The 21295-nt window shown below is 34.1% G+C and overlaps 1 protein-coding gene across 15 annotated transcripts in view; it reads left to right on the top strand.

Moving 5' to 3' along the window:
- Positions 1-21295, top strand: part of LOC129144272 (protein eyes shut homolog) — a 773546-nt gene that overhangs the window by 226103 nt on the left and 526148 nt on the right. The gene's annotated exons all lie outside the window — the stretch shown is intronic.

Raw genomic sequence — 21295 nt, 5'->3', positions numbered from 1 at the left:
GAACATGTGGTATTTGGTTTTCTGTTCCTGTGTTAATTTGCTGAGAATGATGGTTTCCAGCTTCATCCATGTCCCTACAAAGACATGAACTAGTCCTTTTTTATGGCTGCATAGTGTTCCATGTTGTATATGTGCCACATTTTCTTTATCCAGCCTATCACTGATAGGCATTTGGGTTGGTTCCAAGTCTTTGCTATTGTGAACAGTGCCACAATAAACATACATGTGTATGTGTCTTTATAGTAGCATGATATATAATCCTTTGGGTATATACTCAGTAATGGGATTGCTGAGTCAAATGGTATTTCTGGTTCTAGATCCTTGAGGAATTGCCACACTGTCTTCCACAATGGTTGCACTAATTTATACTCCCACTAACAGTGTAAAAGCATTCCTATTCCTCCATATCCTCTCCAGCATCTGTTGTTTCCTGACTTTTTAATGATCGCCATTCTAACCGGCGTAAGATGGTATCTCATTGTGGTTTTGATTTGCATTTATCTAATGACCAGTGATGGTGAGCTTTTTTTTGTATGTTTGTTGGTCACATAAATGTCTTCTTTTGAGAAGTGTCTGTTTATATCCTTCACCCACTTTTTAATGGGGTTGTTTGTTTCTTTTAAATTTGTTTAAGTTCCTTGTAGATTCTGGATATTATCCCTTTGTCAGATGGATAGATTGAGAAAAATTTCTCCCATTCTGTAGGTTGCCTGTTCACTGTGATGATCGTTTCTTTTGCTGTGCAGAAGCTCTTTAGTTTAATTAGATCCCATTTGTCAATTTTGGCTTTTGTTGCCATTGCTTTTTGGTGTTTTAAAAGTTGTGAAGTCTTTGCCCATGCCTATGTCCTGAATGGTATTGCCTAGGTTTTCTTCCAGGGTTTTTATGGTTTTAGGTCTTATGTTAAAAGCTTTAATCCATCTTGAGTTAATTTTTATATAAGGTGTAAGGAAGGGGTCCAGTTTCAGTTTTCTGCATATGGCTAGAAACAATTTTATAAAATATTACTGAAATTGAATGGTTTTCTATAACAAATAAATTTTGATCATACATGAAAATGTAGCTGAATATTAAATTAACAAAAATAAAAATATAACATAGTTCTATATTAATTTTCTCCTGCAATTACTCTGTAATATGACTACATATTTAGTGAATGAACTTGAAATAATTATTGAATATTGTACTGAATTTCTGAGATATTTTGATTTAATTTTGCAACTGGTATAATTGGTAATGAATTACTGATATCCTTTTCACTAAAACCTTGGAAGTGTTTTGTGTTGAAATGAGTATGTACTAAACTAGGAAGCTGGAGACATAAATTCAAGTTTGTCTCACAAGCCAGGGCTTGTTATATAATTGTTTGAACAATTTATTCAGATTCTCTCGACTGCAATTTCTTTATCAGTAAAAAGAAGCAGTTGGATGAAAGGATACTTAATTCTTTCTAGAACAAACATTGTATGAATTCTGTAAGTGTTGCTGAAAAAGTGGTACTACATGGCTCACTGGCTTAGAATGTATTCAGGCAAAAAAAGTACCATTTTATTAAACTTGATGAAGCATCAATGATCAGTATCAGCTTCAAACCACCCACAGATATTATAATTGCTTTGGAAGTCTTAGCCAATTAATATCACATTTTTACAAAATTATTTAAACTGTACTTCATGCAGAGGACTGTTAAAATCACAGCACATTTTTAACAGTTACCAAAGGAAACTTTTACAACAGACTATAGAAATAAAATTAACTTAATTAACACAGTATTTATTTCATTTCATTTTAGTCAGGCTAATTATATATAAGTCATATCTACTGAAGGCATTCTGTCCCTGTGAAATTTAAAATAAAATTGCCTCAAACTTTATATATTTTGGGAAATTGAGCACCCTGACCAACTATCTCCAGGGTCTTGCTATGTGGAGGTCCAGAGAATATGGTATACCTACTTCAAGATTCCTATGTTTATTAAATTTGGAAGATTTCTAATATTTCAGGGGTTTTTTCATTTATTTCATTCTTTCTATTCTGTCCTCATATTAACTACAAATTTTGGATAACAGTATGGGAATACACTACAATAAGTTATAGGTGACTATTAAAATATATTAACTCTTCCTCTTCAAATTGTTTGGCTATGACCCCGTGGGTGATATGTACCCTGCTATATGTTTTATTATTAAGCTGCCTCATTCGAATTTGATGTTTTCTTGTCTTTTGCTAGCTCACATCTGATGTTTGTTCCTGATATTTGCTGATAACTTTTTGCAAATATAAAATGTCAAATTGCCTCTTGAACAAACATAGCTTCTTCCAGAGGAAATATAGTAGTCAGATAGTAGGCTAATTTTTTTGTCTTTACTAAACATGCATGTTATATGGTGTATATGGTAATTTTCTGCAATTATTATATACATATATAGCATGTTTATATAATATACAAAAAATTTTACAATGAGAAAGTTGGTGGAGAAATTAGGATATTGTAAAATATTTACATTAAAATACTGTATTTTTATAACCATTTAACTAATTTAGAAAATTACTTTCTGATAAAAATATTAAATGTTATATAAAATTCTGCTTATTAATATTAACTAAATAATATTCATGGTATGAGTCAGCACTTTCAAGGTTATAATAACATGTATTTTAAAAGATTTGTAATAGAAGTAGAGTAGTGGTTTTCATTGTTTTTGCATTTCTAACCCCCAAAAGTATTTTGAAAAACCATTGACAGCCCTACGTATTTTTAAGATGCCATCTAAAAGTTATTAGTTTAAATATTTAAAAGGTGGTAATTTCTAAAACATTGTACATATTGACACTTAAAAATAAAACTGTTACATTACCTTTTGAATATATCTAAAAGATACCATTTAATACATACCATTACCCATTAGAAAAGCAAAATGAGACACACGAACGTGATACACCTGGGAGTTAACTATTAGGTCAATAAAACATGTAAGAGATAATGAGGGTCTGAATTCAATGACAAATGAAATAGAAAAGGGGGACTGCACTATAAATATTTGAGAAATAGAACTAATAGAGGGACCCTTGAGAGAGAAGTAAATGGTGACTCAAGAAGTCTCTTCAGCTAATTGGGAGTATTAAAGGTTTAGGTTTGGTTAATGGAAAGTATTTGCCTAAGCCAATTTTGTGTTATAGAGTGTAATGTTAATAGTAGAGCTTACATGAAAATATCCAACATGCAGTTTTAAATTATCTCTGCCTATGGATGGCAGTCTAAGATGTGGGTCCCAACTTGCCTGTATAAAAATAAATGCCACTGGGGGCAAAGTTGATTGTCAGCCTTAGCAGGAGATAACACTGATGCTCTGGGTCTTTCCAATCACATTTTCATTAGTATTGTCCGCAAGATACAGAGTAAATTCAAGAGCAAACAACTTTTAATCTGAGAATATCTGTGAATTATCCAAGGTAGCAACAATCAAAATAAGAGATGATGAAAAAATAACAAAGTACCAACAGGTCTTTAAAAAAAAATCTTCAGGCTTGAAGATTATGGCTAGACCATTGGTTGTCAAATCTCTCTGCAACTTACAACAACTGGAAAGCTTTAAAAAATATAATGACATGGATGTACCCATAGAATAAGAAGATACTGTGTATGGGACCAGTATATATAATAATATACATACTCACTTTATACTCTTTAATGTAAATGTTGTACTTTGTATATTCATTATATTATGCATATTCATTATATATATCCATTTAATATGCTTTAACTTAAAAGTTGTGTGCTTTTAGATCCTTCAGAAAGAATAAAATATGTGAAAGACATGCAGAATTATGTCTGCCTATGGATGGCAGAGATGCATGCCATCATTTCAGTGCATGTTGAACAATATTTTCTATACAATGAGTAAAAGTCTTGCTTAAATACACACACGTACACCACATACACACATATGTATTTCTGAAGTGAAAATTACAAAATCATGGACACCAAGAACAGTCTAACACCTTTATTTGTGTCCTGCAATATATACAAGTTTTGAATATTGTTATTATTATATAATTATATATTATACACAATATAGAATAATGTATTATTATATGTTATATTATATACAATATATAACATGTTATATTAATAATATATTATATATTATTATATGTTATATTAATGACATGTTATATGTTATATATTATAATAATTGTATATAATTATAATATATTGTAATTATTATATTTTATAATATAAATATAAGTATAAATATTATTATTACAAGTATTATAGTGATTGATATAGTTTAGTATGAATGAATGAATATTAGCATCTTAGTATATTAGTAAATGCAGATTATAGTTAGTCAATGTTTTGAGTAATAGATATAATGTAGGATATGATCATTGATCATTATAAATATTTGACAAAACATAAACTAAAACTGAAATACATTCTTTAATATCATTTGAAAAAAATGTCATCAAAGTGTTTGAAATATTTTAAAGAAACTAGAAAGTATTTTAAGTAAGACTGCAATAAAAATCTTTGAACTAATTTTTAAAATTCAAAGGACTATAAATTCTAAATTAATGCTGCTTGAAAGGTACAAGCTAAAACATACATCAAAAATTAGATATAAAGTAATTTTCAGTACCATAAATTCAAAAATTGGACAACTTTACTGGAAAAGTTTTATAACTATATTATTTGTGTATCAAAATATCAGATATAATAATGAAATAATTAAACATACTATTTAAATGATAATTATTCAGAAAATTGCTCAACTGTATACTTTATTTGATGATGTAAACTATAGTAAAAACATAGTATTTCTTCTTACTTTATTAATAGTTAACTGAGATTGAGTTATTCCTGTTTGGGTTTGGTTATTAAGATGCAAAGATGAAAAATTATATTTATGTCCATGAAAAACCTTACAGCCTAATCTTGGGGAGTGAATATGTGGCAATCATTTCTGTACCTGCGGAAAAACAACCCAGTAGTTACATGCAAAATCTATCAGGAGTAGCCAAAAAAAATTTTTTTTCTTTTCTTTCTTTTCTTTTTTTCTCTTTTTGAGATAGTGCTTACTCCTGCACAGGCTGGAGTGCAGTGACGTGATCTCAGCTCACTGCAACCTTGGCCTCCCAGGTTCGAGCAGTTCTTATGCCTCAGCCTTTGTAGTATCTGGGATTACAGGCATAAGCCACCATGCCCAGCTAATTTTTGTATTTTTAGCAGAAATGGGGTTTTGCCATGTTGGCCAGAAAAGAACTAAAGACTGATTTCAAATTCCTGGCCTCAAGTGATCTGCCCACATCATCAGCCTCTCAAAGTGTTGGGATTACAGGCATCAGCCACTGCACCCGGCCTGCTTTTATTTATTTTCCTTAGGTTTTTATTTATTATAGCTTCTCTCTTTATTCTATTTCATGTTTTACGGATTTTGTATAATACTAACTTTGATGTTTCTAAACAGATTTTAAAGGACTGTGATATTATTAAAAGTGGGAGATTGTTTAAAATCTTCCATTATAATTAAGGAAACTAGGATATGGTGAGGTTGTGACTTTTCTGGAGTTACGGAGCAAAACACAGTGTAGAACTAACCTAGATTTGACATTGTTAGAATTATCCTCTGTGTGTTCTCCAGACATAGGCCAGGCTGATGCATTTGCAGAATAAATGACATGACAGTGCATCTTGGGGTCAAGTAGAAAGGTAATTTCTTTCAGTCCCATTTTTCTTTTTGCTGTATCCGAAGTTGTGTTTCTTGCTATGTTCTTGTTGTTCATCTTCTTGGTGGCAGTGGTGACCCATCTGGAACAGCTACTACATGGAAGCCAGCTGCAGTGCAGGAGGCTTGACTGGGGATGTGCAATCTGTGGAGCTGGCAGGGGCTGGGAACAATCAGGAGCCCAGTGTTCCCAGGTGCAGCGGCAGCCACCCAGCTGTGGCTCCTGACCCAGATATCCTTGTGCTCTTGGGGTCCTGGGAAACCCCCTGCCCCTGCAGGTTCGTAAGTGCCTGCTCCTGGTCTCTGGCCTCTCCGCACTCCCAGTGCCTGCTCCAGTGTAGAGCAAAGTTGTGGCCGAGCCCAGGCACCGTCGTAAGCCAGCCTGGTATGCACACACTAAAGGCTGTGCTGACATACCACCCCTACTGCCGCCTTGACCCCCTCCAGGCTTTGGGTGCTGGTGAGCTTGGGAGGGAGGCCAGGTGTCTGAGGTCAGCTTGGTGCTGGCCTGCAGTTGCCCCTTGGCACTGACAGCCTGGGCATGCGGGATGGCATGTTGATGGCAGTAGGAGGCAGACAGGTTTCTAGGCAGGAAAGGTCCCCAGTGAAACCCCACCTTCAAGCAAGAGCAATGGACAGCCTGAAGCCTGGGGGCTCGGATGCCAGTTCTGGGTGGAGTCTGTGACCAGAGTGAGAACTTATGGTACTTTTTCCAGGTCCTCCCATGGCCACCCATGAACCAATCAGCATGGATTTCCTCCCTTGTGAGCTCATAAAAACCCCAGGACTCAGCCAGATTCAGACACTCTTCCTGATGACCTCCCTGCAGATAGGAGCTACCCACATCGGGTCTCCTCTACACAAAGACCTGTCTGTGGAAAGGACCCATTTTGGGTCTCCTGAGAGCTATTCTGTCACTCAATAAAACTCCTCTCTGCCTTGCTAACCCTCCAGTTGTCAGTGTAACCTCATTCTTCTTGGATTCAGGAAAAGAACTCAGGACCCACCAAACCTCGGGAGTGAAAGGAGCTGTAACATGTTCCTGGCTGGCTTGCTGAGCTGCAGGTGGTGACGCACTCCTGGACTGTAAGAGTAAAGAGTGGCAGTTCTGGGAGCCCAGACCTCAGAGCTCCACGAGCCAGGCCTGTGACATGTTGTAACACCCTCTTTGGGGCTCCGCAGTTCCAGGCATCTTTGAGCTCTCAGTTGCCACTGTGTTCTCCTCCTCTGGATGCTGGTGCCTGCAGCAGAGACTGCTTGTGGCGTGTTGTATGTCTGGTCCAGCTTTAGCCTCACACAAACTCGCACCTGTGCCAGGGCCTGGAGCTGCCTGCCCCACTGCAGTAGCAGTGGCTGGCATGCCTGCCTGTATGCAGTGGCTGGACCCTGCACTGTTTCACGCACACACTCCTCACCACTCTGCACCTGGCTCAGCCTTGGCAGGTGTGGGATCTGGGCTGGCAGCGTGAGATGAGTGAAGCCTGCTGGGCTGGGTGGGCGGAACAAGCCTAGCAGGTGCCAGCAAATCTCAAGCAGAGGCTTTACTGGCCACAGAGGTGTCTGGCTGGTGAAGTGACACCCGAAGGATCTTGCGACATTGTTATAATTCTTGTTATAATTTACTTTGGAATATCAACAATTTATCATAACTATACCATCTGTACATTTTTAATGACTAAAATCTCTTTATATTGATTTCAAAACAGTTCTTAATATACTGAAACCAGATCTATGACATATATTATTACCATATACTGTTATGATACAAATAATGGTATTTCTTTTCTACTTTTATTATCCAAATTGTCCTAAGAATTAAGTACATGTGATATTAGAGACAATTTTAAAACACTTTAAGGTTTATATTCATTAAGTTATATAGAATTCATATGAAAAGATAGTAACATTGGACAAGATAAAAGTACCAGCAGCCTTAAGTGAATTGTTGCAAAATTAAGTCAAGTACACCTGAAAAAACTAAAGAGATATTGCAAGAAAATTTTGAGGATATTAAAATTTATAATGCCCATGGAACTAATATTGCTGATTTTTTTTTCTGAAAATAGCTACATTATTATATCACTAAAAGAGGCTCTGACACATGTTAGTCCTTCAAAATTCTCTCTTAGTCACACATACACACACACACACACACACAAACCCAGCAGTCTCCTCCACATATTAAATAGTAAAGCTGTAAGGGAAATTTTATGAGTTCAGTTATGCATATATTTTTTAAAATAAATGGGGTCTTTCTATGTTGCCCAGGCTGTCCTCAAACTCCTGGTCTCAAGCAATCCTCCTGCCTCAGCCTCCTGAACAGCTAGGACTACAGGTGTGTGCCACTGCACCCAACTTAAGAGTTTAAGTATTATAGGTTGGTACCAATAATGTGAAAATGACCCCCTGAAACAGTATTTTTCAGGTGGAAAAACAAAATAGTTAAAGATTGAAAGAAAAATGAGGGCAACAATATGCAGAAGGACCATTGAGCAAAGCTAGAACAGCATAGACCAAAGGAAATATAATGTGAGCCACAAAGGCAAGCTATTTATGCAATTTTAAAATTTCTAGTAGCCATGTTAAAAAAGTGAAAATAAAGGTAAAATTAATTTTAATTATATATTTGATTGACTCCAATATATTTTAAAAGTTTCAATTGCCTTATTGAGATATTTTACAGTATTCATCTTTTTACTGTTTTTGAAAATCTGCATTTTTTATACTTACAGCACACCTGAATTTGAACTACTCAAATTTTACATGTCTAATAGTAACTATTCATTATTGTCTCAGACAGTTCAATTCTAAAATGTAAATTAGAGTCCCAAAAACTAATTACGAAAGTAAGAAACAGTTATTAATTTGCCAACAAAATTTGGCTAGACAATAATGAAGTGTGAGTGTTTTAAGACTAAAAAATATTTGAACCAGCTTCTGTGAGTAATCACAACTTCAAAGTAAAATTAAATTACAATATGAATGTTTTTAATAAAAGTGTCAAATGTAGTTTTATGCAAAGTGAAAATTAAATATATAAACATTTTTTCTTGAATAAATGTATAATAATAAAAGTATATTGCTAAGTAATATGAACTAATATATAGTGAAAAAATAAAGTAAAGGGCTAAATAGATCATTTAAGCAGTCATATGCATTGTAAAAGATAAGAGAAGAAATAAAACTCTAGGTGGCAAATTTATTTCTTACTACACCTTCAGGAATGTTATTTGGTAATTTATAAATCTATTAAAGTAGAATTGCTAGTAATGGTGTGAAGTAAATTCAGTTTATTTCACAAAGTAGAATGAATTAGTTTATTTCATGGTCGTTTTAGGCGTACCATAAAGATAATGAAAACATAAATTTTATTATTTGGTCAGAAATCACTTTTATTACTTTTGATTGATAGTGACTGTAACTATCACATTCTATAGCCTGATGATCATCTTGGGTTTGTGCTCTGAAATTTGCTTTGAAACAGTCTTTGGAATATAATTACACCAGGTACAATTTGAATTGTTTCTTTTTTTTTTCCTTGTGTAAAGTTACAGTACAAAATCAATATTTTTATGACCAAGAAGAAATTGAAAACAACATATGAATGCATAATTGTGCAAATTAAGAGTTTTGTAGTGAAATATATGTTGAGATCAGGGCTGATACCAGACAAAACTGGGATATTTCTAACTTTAATTGTGGTGCACTGTACGCACTGACTTAAAGCCTTCTACTCCTTCTTGGCTAGACATTGCTTTCTGTAATTAGCCTTTGTGCCATTTTATGAATCAGGGAACAGAAGGCCGTCATTCACTTAGTAATCTTTCTGATAGGGCACTGCTATTTTTAACTGAGGACTTTATCTATTCAACTGAGTACCTGCAAAATGTGAAGTACTCAGTCTTGTGTCTGGGGGAAATGGTGAAGAGGACAGAAAGTAAAAGTGGTGTATAGTAATTACTGTAGAAGGCAGATAGATAAGTAGGCAAATATGGCATACCATGACAAAGTTATGGAAACTGTAATAGAGTGAACATATAGGAAAAGCATCTATCAAAACAAGATGGGCTAGGGAAGGATTCTTAAAAGAAAAGGGAATATTTTCTTGGCTGATATCAGTATAAAAGCAAGCCAAAAAATAAAGAAGGAGGTTGAGAGAAAGTTCAGGAAAGAGATTGTTTAATTAATTTCTTGTTCAAAGATACAATAATAAAAATGTAGTCAAATAATTGCTTGATAGGTGTTAGAACATATCATGCGGATACTAAATCTTTGAAAAACCCTCACAGGAAAGGGAAAGTATCTTTGTATCTTTGGGCTACTATAACAAGTACCATAGCCTGGATGGCTTATAAACAACACAAATTTAACACAGTTCCAGAGGCTAGAAGACAGAGATCCAGTGACAGGACGATAGGATCCTGGTGATGGAATGCTTCAGATTGCCAATTGCCATCTTCTCATATCCTTACATGGCAAAAAGAGAACTAGTGAGTTTTCTGGAGTTTCTCTCATAAAGGCAGAGCCCTCATGACCCAATTACCTCTCAAAGGTACCACTTCCTAATGTCACATGGGTAGTTGGAATTTCATCTTGTGAATTTTAGAAGGACACATATATGAAGTTTATAGCAGAAAGGTTTCTTTCCATTGACATATTTTTTAAATATTTTATATATTTTGATTAATGAATATGAGTATGTAATAATAAATAACTTCCTTTATTTAAATGTAAAAATCAGCTTGAGATTTGGACATTATCAATTGCTTAAAAAGGAGTACAGAACACCTCATGTTCTAATACGTTGGCAAAAATTAACTACATATAACTCATTATTTTATAAAAGATTATTATGGTGTTTTAGAGATGTTTTTGTTTGTTTTGTTTTAATTTGTTTTTACAAGCAAGATTTCTAAGTGTTAATCTTAATGAAGGAACTGGTAAATTTTCATCAAATTAACAATAACCAAAGTCTCATAGGTAAACTTTTTTTTCCTATTAATATGATTTCCCTCAATAGTACAATATCACTCTAAGATATAAATCATTGAATTCTCTGTGCTCGTTTTAGACAAAAGTACTGACAGGAGCATAATCCAGATTCTTGTTTTAGATGCTGGACATAGCTTCCTGTTTATCACTTTGTTTTCATGTTTCTACAGTTTTACATTTTCCTTTTATTGAACAAAACATTATGATCTATCCTATATCCCACAAAAGGAACCTCAGTGATAGATTGCTGTGATCTTCTGTTGCCTACACTGACATTTCTAAACTGTTTCTGATTACTGAATCCTTTTCACATTACAATATGCTGTTTCAGATGAAGCCACTTGGCAAAAATAAGACATGTCAGGTTATCATTTTAGGAGGATATCACTATAGAAGTGAATTTATATTTTTCTAATGATTTTTGTCAGAATGATTTCAGTAGAGCTGTGGACATAGAAACTTAAAAACAATGAATTAATCTGCCATCACTTGCATCATATAAATTCAGGTGAGATTCTAACTCCAATACCTTGTTCCCAAAACGAAAGTGCCGATTTGAATCAATTCTTCATTTAAAAGAAACAACAGATAGTGAATATATTTTTCATTAATGCAATTTCCTCGATATTTGGCTTTATTGTTTAAAATAAGTACCTTAGAACTGAAAGGCTTTTGCCTCTGATCACAAATTTGAATCTCATAATTTCTGGCAATTTTGGTTACTCCTTTTATTTTGAATCTTAGCTCTAATGTGAAAGATAATTACATTAGTATCATCACAGTTTGAGAGTAAATTAAATTTAAAAATGGTTTGAACCCCTTGTGAGAAAGATGCTATGTCCCCATTAATATGACACATAAACATCTTATCCATTTGTTCCTGGGCATTAAATAAATTAAATTGCCGGAGAGAATGCATCTGCACATGATTAATAAATTGAAAATTTCAGCTTCAGCTATGTGTATAGTGTCATTCTCGATATATGAGAAATTCAGCAGGTCTTCAAATGTTACCTACTGAATTGGTAGTTTGTGCAGTATTTGAAAAGAAAATTGCAGTTTAAAGTAAAATTATTTAAAATAATTTGAATCATCAAGCCAATTTCATTTTCATGTTAAGTATAATGATTACAAGATTTTAAAAAATAAACTCCTGTTAAAATGTCTTGAACAACTTGAGAGAACAATGTTTATTTATTAGTTAGTGGATTTTTACTTCTAATAAAGATGGATCACTTTTGCTTAGGGTCACTGAAAAAGTTCCAAATAAATGTAAAAGCAATCTTTAAAGACAACATAAAGCTAGCAAAGTAGTCGAGATAACAAGTTTGAGATGCCCTGAAAGATAAGGAGATAAGAGGTAAGTCTGGAATCTGAATCCATTTTGCCTTGAGGTTTTTCCCTGATCAGAAAGATATAGTAGAGTCAGATATTAACTTCTGACAGGCTTAGGGGAAAAACAGGTTCAGCTAAAAAAGGGCTCAGTGAAAAATAATGGATGGGAGTGGACAAAAAGCACCTGCCTAGGCATTTGGGGAATTCACTGTACCACTGCTGGTCCGGGGAGGATGGTTGCCACCTTGCCCCTCCCTGAGACATTTCTGGCCAACTCCAGAGCCCAATGCTCCCTGCATTCCAGACCAGGACATCTGTATGGTGGAACATGGATCTCCCTGACTAATGTAATCTGTAACTGTTCTGGCCAATGGGCGGCAGCCATTGAACCAGATCAGGAAGGACAAGGATAGGCAGACAGGGTTGACTGGGAGCAGCTGTCAGAAAAATTCTTCCTGAGGAGAAAGTCAGGTTGGAAAAACATATGAGGTGAGGCATTAAGCCCCCAGTATATCATATGTTATCCCAGCAGACTTTATAAACACTAATTCAAAAATGAATGTTTTAAGAATTTCAATAACGTAATTGCAGAAAATGAGACCTTAAATATAAGCCCTTCTCTGTGTGGTACCCTGTGGGAGTGCACTGGGCACATGTTCGTAAAGACAGCCCTAGGAATACAACAGATAAGGTGTTTATAGCAACTACACAGCTACAAGCACAAAAGCAGCTACACACAGCAGTAATGAGCAGAGGTGTGGTCTCATAAAATTTTATTTACCAAAACAGGAAGGCAGGCATATATGGGTTCAGGCTGCAGTTTGCCAAATTCTGGTATAGAGCATAACAAAGTAGAGCCAAAGTATTTTAAAATAGTTTATATAGGAAACATACTGCATCTCCAGTTCTCCCCATGGGCATTTGGTGATATAGCTTTAAGTCTCTGCATTAGGTTTAGTTAATACATTTTCTGCTATAAAATTAGATACAGATTATTGTAGTAAGATCTATTAGTCCAGGAATATCTGCTACAGCAAGCGTCCTCAGCCCCTGGGCCAGGGACCAGTGCCGGTTTGTGTCCATTTAGGAACCAGGCCTCACGGCAGGAGGTGAGGGGAGGGTGAGAGAGCATGACTGCCTGAGCTTTGCCTCCTGTCAGATCAGGGGTGCATTAGAGCCTCACTGGTGCTCAATCCCTATTGTGAACTGCGCATGTGAGGGATCTAATGCCTGATGATCTGAGGTGGAACACTTTCATCCTGAAACCACCCTCCCCTCCCATCTGGTGGAAAAATTGTCTTCCAGGAAACTGGTCCCAGGTGCCGAAAAGGTTGGGAACCACTGTGCTACAGAACATCAGGAGCACACCTCCTTCCTCAGGCATAAAACTGAGTTAGTCGTTGAGCAAGTTTGAGTTGAATTGTCTGTGTATTTGTATCCAGAGAATGCTGAAGCAGGGCTTCATAGGGTGGGTTTAATACTCAGCAAATCTTACACTGTAGAACAGTTGCAGAAAATTGAAGTGAGTTCATAAGGAGAAGCATGAATTTAGATCATCGGGTTCAAATTGGAAAGGATACAATCATAGAGAAGAGGTGGAGATAAGTGCCGGGAATCAGACAGATACAGAATTTCTTGGAAATGGATTGGGAAAAAGGAACAGATTGAATCGCTGTGGAAACTTCCATTGGATAGTTCCTTTGCAGTACAACTTAAAAATAAAAGTGTACATTTACTTTTCAAGAGGTACTACTGTGCTGGGTCTACAGAAGTCTACAGTTATTATGAAATGACTTCATTCAGTTATTAAAAGCTTTGACAAGTTGCAATTTTTAATGTCCTATAAAAATAATAATTAGAAAAAGAAGTTGCCATAATTGATAACCTAACTGATTCAGTGAATACAGGTTTACGGAATTTACCTTCAATTTAGCAAACTAAAATTTAAATAATCACAAATAATGAAAATATATTTCATTTCCTTACATAAGTATCTTTCTTTATCAATAAATTCTGCATTAAGTATGATCATGTCACATTACTTATTTGTAGAATAGTTCTTTGGACATTTTCACTTTTGTAGTTTGTTAGTAGCAGATAACACCACTATTTTTATAATTTAAGAATAAACTATATACCAAAGTGTGGGTCAAAGTTCAGGGGCCTGGGTGAAGGAGAGAAGTCTGACTAAAGTTTGATTAAGTTTTATCTAAATTTGTCAGTGGGGAAAACAGCTCAGCCAACCATTTATGAGATAAAGAATGGGAATTTGGAGAGTCTGTCTAGCCTTGTCAAGCTAAATAAGGAGGCCTCTGTATCTGTTTAAATCATATTGGGAAGAGTGTTTCAGAAGCTGTTGCCCAAATCACAAAAGGATTAGGAAGATTTCTTGACATTCTCTGTTTCAGGGAGTATAGGGCTTAGGCAAGTTGCAACATTGTCACTATAACCAATTACATTTGATTCCCTTAACCTGAAAAGAATAACAACAACAAAATTCCAAAAGATACAGACAATTTTCAAAGTAAAAAGTTCAAATGGCACATAAATATATAAAATATTTTCCATTTCAGTTATTGCATAAATACAACTTTTACAAGTGTTGTATTTTGCCTATGATATTAGATACTACAAAATCCAATAATCCCAATACAATACAGACACTATATACACTAATATTAAAAGTAGGCATGCAAACATTCACATACATACACACACACAAGTAATCAGGAACATATTTTATCTACATAGATCTAATTCTAGAAGTAGTATAAAACATTCATTACTGTAATATTATTAAAATTTATTTTGTAGTTGAATATGGTATGTATACTGCTGTTCTCAGATCCATTTAAGATAGCAAACACTTGAATACCCTCTATGACCAACATTAGAAGAGGGCTTATATAGTTTTTAGTAGATTCATATCATGCAGCCATTGAAATCTTTCTAAGGATTCCTAATGATATGAAAATATCTGTGGAAATAGTGAAATTTAAAATTGGCTATACTAGATGAGCTCAACTCTATAAAGAACATTTTGCATAAGAATATGCATACAGTGGCAGGAAGTAGATAAGACCTATAAAGAGGAGTGGGGGTTACAGTCAGCAAAATTTGTCAGACTTGAAACAGGCAGAAGAGATGACTGGCAGTTTTTTCGTAGTGGCATTCTCGACATTGTCTAGTGAACCTTCTGATTCTATAGAAGTGTGTACCTTTAGTTGTTTTAGATTGATTAAGCTATTTATAACTCTGAAGGAGTAGTAGAGTTGTAGAAAACTTAACGGCAAATGCTGCCTGCTCCTAGCCGTGAAGATACTTTTTCTTCATTAAAGTGCAAATGAATGGCCTGGTGTGGTGGCTCGTGCCTGTAGTCCCAGCACTTTGGGAGGCCAATGTGGGTAGATCACTTGAGGTCAGTATTTCAAGACCGCCCCGGCCAACAGGGTGAAACCCCATCTCTACTAAAAATACAAAAGTAGCTGGGCATGGTGGCGGGCGCCTGTAATCCCAGTTACTCAGGAGGCTGAGGCATGAGAATCTCTTGAACCCAGGAGGCAGAAGTTGCAGTGAGCCAAGATCTTGACAGCCTGGACAACAGAGCAAGGCTCTGTCTCAAAAAACAAAAAACAAACAAGCAAACAAAAAGATCGAGTTGTATTAAAAAAATAAAAAAATACAAATGAATGTTGTCTAGTGGAGAATAAAACTCTTTGTAAGTCAAATTCTCATTTGAATTGACTTATTTCATTTATATTCACATTAATCAGTGAGTTAAATAAAATGAATGACATATGTTTATTTTATATTTACAGAGTCACAGTTTTACCATTTTGAAAATTATACATTTTCAATGTAATTAATGACCAGAGATAAAACTTAGAATAAAAAAAAAAAAAAAAAGTCTAGGCTGAACTTTGGGAGAATCCCAGAATTTTGGGAGGCTGAGGTAGGCAGATAGCTTGAGCAGGAATTTAACAACAACCTGTGCAATATGGCAAAACCCTGTCCCTATATATTAAAAAAAAAAAAAACTAGACAGATGTAGTCGTGTGCTCCTGTGGTCCCAGTTACTCAAGAGACTGAAGTGGAGGATCGCTTGAGCCTGGGAAGTACAGGCTGCAGTGAGTCATGATCACGCCACTACACTCCAGCCTGAGTGACAGATCCAGACTCTATCTCAAAAAAAAAAAAAAAAAAAGTTAAAATATTTTTTAATTAAATTTTTTACAAATCTAAAAAGGTTTGCCAAGATGCTTATAAGTTTGCTAAATAATATAAATACTAAAATGGTTCAACAGCAATGCTAGTGTATACAAGTTTAACTATTTCATCAATCAGCATCAAATCTTGTATAATCTTGCATAATTATCTAATCTTGTATTCAGCACTGGATCTTCCATAATAGTCATGAAATAATTGGTCTTTGTAAATTTTATTTGATGGTCTTTCTTAACTATTAAATTTGAAGATATTCCATGTTTGTTCATTGCTTTTAATCCTTTAATCCCTCCATAAATATGTAGCTTATTTTGATTTAGCCATTTGTATTGAAAATTGATTTGATACTTCTTTATCAATTTACATTACGTACATATACAACATACATATTGAAATTTAAAACAGCAAGTTGTAATTCTGTCTCTTGTAATTATAACATAACCCAGATAATATACTCTTTGATCCCACTTTCTTCATTGACATTTATGGGTTGAAAGATTATTTATATTGACATGAGATTCTTAAAACACAATTCAATTTTGAGATCATGGCCATGTGATTTTGCTACTCATATCAAGCTCCATAAAATCACTTTAAAAAATAAACATGTATAAAAATGTTTGTTAATATCTAAATACTAATTTAAAATCTGTAGTACTAAACCAAGCACCTATTCACAACCAGTCATATATTCTAACTAAACAACATTTTATTTTAATATTTAGAGGCAATAATGATCAGAGAAAAAAAAACAGAGTAAAAAAAATCTAGGCCAGGAACAGTGGCTCGCACCTGTAATTCTAGAACTTTGGGAAGCTGAGGCAATTTTTTAGTTTAGAGGCAACGTTTTTCTTTTTAACATCTTCTTTCTTTAAACTAAAGAATGTAAGAGTACTGAAAAGTCTCTTTCCCAATTTATTTTCCAGTAAAATGTAATTTTCCGTTATTTTTAAAGCAAAATTAGATTCACTGCCCAAGTGACTGCCTTAATACTTTTGAATAAAATAACTTTTTACATAGAACTTTAAAAATTATTAGTAATCTGTCTTGTGATTATCAGTTCTTTTAAATTATTTTATAAAGAAGATTTTTGTAAACATGTACTTTGGTTAGAATGAATTATGTCAAAATAATCTATTAAAATAATCATGTTAGTTATTCTTTTGCCTCAATGAGACACCAAGACAGAATTTTCTCAAACTGTTTAGATCACTGGCATGGAATTTCACATTTAAAAGTTTTGATGGCTTTTATTTTTACTTTTCTCTATATTAAAAATTTTACTCAGCACATGTTAGTCCATTCTCACACTGCTATAAGGACATACCTGAGACTGGGTAATTTATAAAGGAAAGAGGTTTAATTGTGTCACAGTTCTTCAGGGCTGGGGAAGCTTCAGGAAACTTACAATCATGGCGGAAGGGGAAGTGAACACATTCTTCTTCACATGGTGACAGCAAGGAGAAGTGCAGAGCAAAAGGGGGAAAAGCCCCTTACCATCAGATCTATGATAACTCACCCAGTATCATGAAAACAGATGGGGGAAACTGGAACTACAATTGAAGATGAGATTTGGGAGGGGACACAGCCAGACCGTATCACAGTATATACAGGATACTTTAGTCCAAAAATAATTTTAGCCAAAGTTACCAGCCAGATGCAACTATTAAATTGGAAAATATGCACAAAATGACATTCTGCAAAATAGACTTAAATGAATTTTTAAAAACTGTTTTTCAGTAAGAACTTCATGTGTTCTCATGAGTAATGAGCTACTGCTATAAAATACAAAGTGCAATGACAAACAACATCCATATCCAAGTTACAAACCAAAGGCCACACATGTGGTCATGAAAGAGTTAAATGGAAAAACAAAACAAAACAAAACAAAACAGATCTTCCATATAGGGTCTGTAAAGAGGTCTCTTTCTCTCTGTCTTTCTCTCTCTCACACACACACACACACACATACACACACACTTTCTCCTTTTCAATAATAAGTGGAAAAGTTTGATTCTGTGTTCACACTGAAATTTTTCACTCTCAACTCAAAAGCAAGGCCATCTCTACTATGATCCCTCATACCCTTCACTCCAGCAATGGTAGAGAGAAGTTGACGAATTACTATTCACTGCAGCAGACTATTTTTATGGAGCAAGGATTGTTCCACTCAAAGTCATCTGTTATTTTAGAAACTAACAAATTGTGATTCACAATGTTAGAGCAAAAGCAAAAAATATCATAGTCATGACTCTACTTAAATCTGAATTTTAAGCAATTGTAGACTCTGGTGCAATCAGTGCTGACTATGGTTTTAAATCATAGGGAGACGATTAATGAATAACAAAGATTGAAGTGATTACAAAGCAAAACAACAAAATCTTGAAAACACCTGGTCTGAGAGATTCCCTTTTCTATGAAGAGATAAACATTTTATCAATTCTCATATGGTAAAACTATTGGGACTATAATATAATTATATATATATATAGATATATACACACACATAATTAATATATAAACAGTATACATAATATATAATGTATTTATACATAATATACATTTATATATTATATATTTACATATATAATTATATAATATATATAAATATTTAGCAAAAGATAATTAGTTAAGTAGGAAAATACCAATGTAAAATAATGTAAAAAAACAGCTGACTGTGTGCAGTGGCTCACATCTGTAATCCTGGCACTTTGGGAGGCCGAGGCAGGTTGTTCATCTGAGGTCAGGAGCTTGAGACCAGCCTGGCCAACATGGTGAAATCCCGTCTCTACTAAAAATACAAAAATTAGCCCGGCATGGTGGCAAGTGCCTATAATCCCAGCTACTCCGGAGGCTGAAGCAGGAGAATCACTTGAGCCTGGGGGGCAGATGTTGCAGTGAGCCGAGATCACGCCACTTCTCTCCAGCCTGGGTGAAAGACTGAAACTCTGTCTCTAAATAAATAAATAAAAGTAAATAAAACAGAGAACTGTGATCACATTCTAATTATATAATTGTCTAATTTAATTTTTCATGTGGTTTGTGCAATTAGTTCAGAGAAGAGAGATGTTAGTATAAATGTTGGTGCTTTTATTCATGTTATCAAAGTAACAGTGCAGATAAATATTTTGTGTAGAAATATATTTGAATGCTTAAAATATGCATGTCTTTACAAAAATTCAAGTCATTGGTAGATTTGCTCATAATAGTATTTACCAATGTCATTTTTAATGTTGCCAATATCAAGGTTTATCAAGTAGCAGGTGTTTATGTCATTGAAATAGAGTTGGGGTTATAAACCATCTTTGAGCCATCCCTTAAATAACTTAAAATCTAATTAATCAGCTTTTAATCTTCAAACATAATAAAAAATGGAATTTGGAATATGACCGAGGTTGCTGTCAAGACCAAATATTCTAATTTTTTAATACAGTGAACATATGATTGGTGTTGACACATATCCTTAGTGTTTCCAAACATAACACACACACACACACACACACACGCGCACACACACACACACACACACATTCTATTGTTATCCATAGCCACAGTTATTTTTTTGAAAAATCTCCATATGAAATACTATTTGGAAAAGAATATTAGGTATTTTAAAATTCGATAGACTGGTGGTTATACAATGTTCACTCAAATACAAATTTAATGGTATATTGTAAAATACTTTGTAAACTATCAAGTCTGAGTCAAATCTAGCTATTATTGGAAGATAGATGCCTACTATATCTAGTTGATTTTATGAAATATTTTTTGTAATGTATTTAAAACCAGTTAGGAGTAAAGAAGTGCCTGGAAATAATCCCATAGCTGGAAATAATCTTAGAATTCATAAACTACTCAATGAAAACTGCTAAAAAGTCAAATCTATCTGTATATTTAGAATAAATGAAGTTAAATATTTGCAAAGTGTGCAGTCAATTCCTTGCACATTAATGTATTTGTATTTAAATATTATTAATTTGATTTGTGTAAGCTCTCTTTAAGCTTTCCAACCATGCTAGAAATTTTATGCTTTACTAGCCTTCTAGCTTATTAGAAAGTCAAACCTTCTATCTTTCCAGGTTCCCAGGTAATTGCATTCCATCCTCCGTGATGGTGAGCACTTGGCTAATATACAATCACTCATGTCTTAAATGTTCTGTAGGCATTCATCAAAGGAATCTTATTGGAACACATCTTCATTTTGAGCAAAGAAATAGCTTATATATCTATTTAAAGCAGTATTGTTGGGCAGCATACAAGATCTGACTATAGTTTCTAATAAATACACTATTATTCACATGGGACAAGGGTAGGCTAATTTGTAAGACAGCTTGTATCAACCCTTGGGGAAAAATGTTATGCATCTAGTGATTAAATCTTGGAAAGGCAGATAAAGTTTTTTGATGGGAAAGTTAATATTTAAAATTCAAATTAAATTAGCAATTAAGTTGAAAGATGTGTTAAAATATAGTCTGGATTATAACAAAATAATGGATAACATTGTTGTGATTTTGAAACACAAGAGATTCAGAATTAACCTCCAAATTCAGTTTAAACAAGATGGCTTAATCAGCTCAATTAATCTTCTAAAAAATACAACTTACATAATGGCCAAATATTGATTCATGAACAAATGTTCATAAACTTCAATAATCTCTGAAATCAAACTTGTTTACTCAACAAAGAGTCTTACTCTTCAGTGGTTATACACTATTAATCGCAATGTTTAAATTAACTCAGAATCTCTTACAATCAGTATACAATTTGTATATTAGATTAAAGGAACATAGTTTTGAACTATTTAATGTACATTTGTGTGATAAAGTGGCACCACCTAACTTTAAGGGCTATATTTCCAGATTTTGCTGTGAGAAAATTTGCAGAAAAGGAATATGAGGCCAACAGGAAAAAAAAGTGTCAGCAAGATTGAAGATGTGAATAAATTTATGCAAACTACATAGGCAATTTTATTTACTAAAATGAAGGAATAAATATAAGTACTAAATAAAAATAAA

This window comes from Pan troglodytes, chromosome 5, assembly GCF_028858775.2.
Source record: "Pan troglodytes isolate AG18354 chromosome 5, NHGRI_mPanTro3-v2.0_pri, whole genome shotgun sequence".
NCBI classification, from domain to species: domain Eukaryota; kingdom Metazoa; phylum Chordata; class Mammalia; order Primates; family Hominidae; genus Pan; species Pan troglodytes.
Note: the sequence above shows the minus strand (reverse complement) of the source record. Positions and strands in the feature narration are given on the sequence as shown.